This window comes from Macaca fascicularis, chromosome 8 (assembly GCF_037993035.2).
Source record: "Macaca fascicularis isolate 582-1 chromosome 8, T2T-MFA8v1.1".
Classification (NCBI taxonomy): domain Eukaryota; kingdom Metazoa; phylum Chordata; class Mammalia; order Primates; family Cercopithecidae; genus Macaca; species Macaca fascicularis.
In genome coordinates this window covers 83,035,874-83,039,854 of record NC_088382.1, presented here as the reverse complement: position 1 = coordinate 83,039,854, position 3,981 = coordinate 83,035,874, and the positions used below count along the sequence as shown (strand labels likewise).

The window sequence follows — 3,981 nt, the reverse complement described above, 5'->3', positions numbered from 1 at the left end:
AGCAATGTATCCCCAAACCATCACAGTTTTCCTCTTAATTTGATCATTTCCACCAGCATAGAAACTTGCTACAAAATCTGTCTTAAATGAACAAGCATCCCCCTTGTCACCCGCTACTTCATTTCTTTGCTTCCCTTTACAGCAAAACTCCAGAGTGCCCTGTACTCCATCTTCCTTCCTCAACCTCCTGGTTCTCTCGAGCCCACTCCAATTAGGCAGTTGGTGTCACCACTGCACTAAAACAGCTCTTGTCAAGTTTTCTGGTAACCTCCATGTTACCAAAGCCAGTGATAATTCTCAGTCCTTATTTGCCCTGTCAAGCACCTTTTGACACAATGGATCTCTCTTCCTTGAGGAGGCTTCCAGAGCATTATTTTTTCTCCTTTTACTTTTCTTTTCTTTTCTTTTTTTCTTCTTCTTTTTTTTTTTTTTTTTTTTTTTGGCAGATAAAGGCTTGTTTTATTTTAATAGCTGATCTATGTAGTCACGGAGGCCAGTATGTACAGACAAAGAGGGGAGCTTTTATTTCTTGGTCTCTTCCTCCTTGGACAAAGTCTTGATGATCTCCTCCTTCTTGGCCTGGAGGCGCTCTTCACGGCGCTTGCGTGCTTCCTTGGTCTTAGACCTGCGGGCCTCAGCCTGGTCAGCCAGGAGCTTCTTGCGGGCCTTGTCTGCCTTCAGCTTGTGGATGTGTTCCATGAGAATATGCTTGTTTTTGAACACATTCCCCTTCACCTTCAGGTACAGGCTGTGATACATGTGGCGATCAATCTTCTTAGACTCACGGTATCTTCTAAGCAGCCGGCGCAGAATCCTCATTCTCCTCATCCACGTGACCTTCTCTGGCGTTCGGGCGTTGGCTGTACCCTTCCGCTTACCTATGCCCATGTGCCTGCCCTTCCGCGGGCCAAGGTATTTTTCCGGCATCGCGCCCGGGAATGGACTGTCACAGGCTTGCGGATGATCAGCCCATCTTGGATCAGCTTTCGGATCTGCTGACGGGAGTTGGCATTGGCGATTTCATTGGTCTCATTGGGGTCTAACCAGACCTTCTTCTTGCCACAGCGGAGGACACTAGAGGCGAGCCTCTTCTGAAGCCTGAGCATACTCGTGGCTGCGGCCACAGCAGCGAAAGCTCCTTTTACTTTTCAAGCCACTTCTTCTCATTCTCCTTAACAAAGTGTACAGCTGGTAAATTGACACATGTGGGATTCAAGCTCCTCCAAGGCAGAAACTACTTCTTATTCATTTCTGTGTCCCTAGTACCTAGCACTGCCCTCAGCACCTCGTGTGAACTGAGAAGAGTCTTTATTATTTTGCAAGAAAGGATGTCAGTTGGTTATGAGATGGTTCAGATCAGAGATGCTGGACTCTGAGTAAGGTGAGGGAGATGGGATGGAATTTCCAAAGGGTAGAGAACAGGTAGGAGACCTGGACAGCTAAGTGGCAAACATAGGGTAGGACCGGATGGAAGAAGGAAATTGAGTCTAGTCTGGCAGGCCCTGTCTTCAAAGACTAGCAGCATATAGTTGAGAGACCACTTCCTGGCCTTTAGTCAGGAACTCATTGTCTACGGACATGTCCCCAGGGAAGGGAACTCCAAGTTGGAGATACATGTGCAAGAATTTTACTGGGTGTGCCTTCAGTAACAGTTCCGAGGAGGGAGGGCCAGCAAAATGATTGGGCAGAGGACTTGAACAGCAGTGCAGCTTCAGTGAAGGCTTCCTCCAATCCCACATGGATCTGTGGAATTGGAAAAGACCTTCAGGGTTTTCCTGCTCTGAGACAAGGAGATTTCACCTTTATAAACTCCACTCCTCCCTGCACTGGTCAGTCACAAGATCATGGGATCATGGATCATGGGCTGAGACCCTAGGCAAGGTGGATCTCTTCTGCTGATGGAAATTTCTCAGGAGGGCCTCTCCTGTGAACACTCTCAGCAACGGAGGAGCAAGTACTGCAGCTCTCAGGGGGCAATCTGGATGGCACACTATGGTATGCACTACACCTCTCTCCAGAGAAACCAAAGTACAGTATTAGGTAGGAATGAAGATAAGCACCCAGGAGTAGAAGAAGAGGGCTTGACCATGTATTGGTAGGGCTCCTGCTAGGAAATGGCTGAAATGCAGATTCTTTATGGACAGGGTTAAAGAAGCAGACACGATTGTGATGTACCTGGAGACTAACACAGTGAAAAGCTGTTGTCATCCTTAGGGCTAAAGGGCCAAAGGGTGAGTCAGTAGGAACAGGCACTGCGGAAGAAGCGCTGCCTGGTAGGAGCTGTGGTTATGAGGGATGCCGGATATGGTGCTGCATGGGGAGCAGGGAAGTTCCTGACTCTCTCTACCCCCTTTCCACCTCCTGCCTCTGTGCCTCCTGTGGCCAACCCCAGTTCACAGTCTGTTGATAATGGAGTGCGGGTCCTGCATTCCACAGGAGTCAGCTTCTTGGGGTACAGAGCAGGGTGAACAGAGAGTGGATGTGGGTAAGGAGATGGAGAATGATCAGCAGAGATCACAAGGTAAAAGCAATACAGCGATTAGAACCAGGGACCAGGGGTGCGTCTGAGATGCTACTCTGCTCTGCCTTCCAGGCTTTTCTACTAACTACGACTGAGGCTGAAGTAGAGTCTAGGCGCGACTGAGTCTGGGGTGGTTCCCTAATGTGAGGATTGAATGCGAAATTGAGGGCAATTTTGAGCGGTAGGCGTGCTAAGTGTTCCCAGGTGGGAAGGTGGGAGGGACTGAGAGGAAAAGAGACATGGAGGAGAATATGATGTCCAAGGAAGCAAAAACTCAATGAAACCCACTCAGAACCCTGAGGCCATTTGACGTTGCCTCCAGTCCCATCAAGTCTGTTGTTTTTGTTTGGTTCTAGCTGAGATCTCTAACACAGAGATCAGATGGAGGACCAGATCTTCCTTCCAGGGGCACTTGAACTAGTGAACTTGGATGTACCCTTCAGCCTGAACAACCTGTGAAATGCAGGGAGAGGGAGTGGTGAGAGCAGGGAACCTTTATAGTAAGGAGTTGGGCTGGATGGGAAGCAACGTCTTCTTATGGAAAGGCCGTGTGTCACTGCCCGTTGCCGTAAAAAAGTCTTGTGGGCATCTGGTTATCAACACTTCAACACTTATGGAGCTCAAATGGTAGTGGAAAATGCTTTTGACTTTACTCATATAGTCAGAGTGAATTGGGCATCCAGGAATCCTGTCTTCCTGGTGTCCTCCCTTTGTTTTAAACCTCTGTAACTTCCCTGCTCCCCCACCTTGGCAGGGGAGATCAAAGTTCTTGAGGTTATTTTTCCCAAGGAGATGGGATGGTAGCAGCTTGTAAATGGTCCTTCTCCTTAGAGGTAATCCTGGCTTTTTAGACTTTTCACAGTGGAACACCTACAAGACAAACACATTTTCCTCCTAGCAAATGAGGCCACTCCCACACACTTCTTTGATGATTCAACTGAAGCTCCCTTCCAAGCAAGGGTGAGGGCAGGAGCCAAAAAAGGGTGGTGGCGGGGGGCAGCGGGGGGTGGTGAGGGAGAAAAGCCTTGTCCTTCCACATGAAAAATAGTGATAATAATTATGACTCTAGTGGGCTATTATTGAGCAGTGGTTCATCTATTCTGTGGCTACTGTATGTCAGGTACATATTAAATGCATGTTGAATGTCCCTAATCGGAAAACTGAAAGTGCTACAAAATCCAAAACTTTTTGAGCACTGACGTGACCCCACAAGTGGAAAATCCCAGACCTGACCTCATGTGATGGATCAGAGTCAACACACAGGTGTGTGACACAGTGTATTTGGTGTCCCCAAGGAAAAAAAGACCCAGTCCGCTTCAGCTGCAATATATCTGTGCAGACTCAAATTTCCCCATGCAAGTGCAGCCACAAAAAGTAATAAAATGGTATGTGTGCAGGCCGGACACCCCAACAGCAGCTTCCCCACGATGCCCCACGTGGGGCTAAGGCTGATGTGCATT

General features: G+C 48.3%; 1 pseudogene; it reads right to left on the bottom strand.

The window, feature by feature from the left end:
* Window positions 1-366: 366 nt before the first annotated feature.
* Window positions 367-1,122, bottom strand: LOC102142412 (large ribosomal subunit protein eL19-like; annotated as a pseudogene).
* Window positions 1,123-3,981: the final 2,859 nt, after the last annotated feature.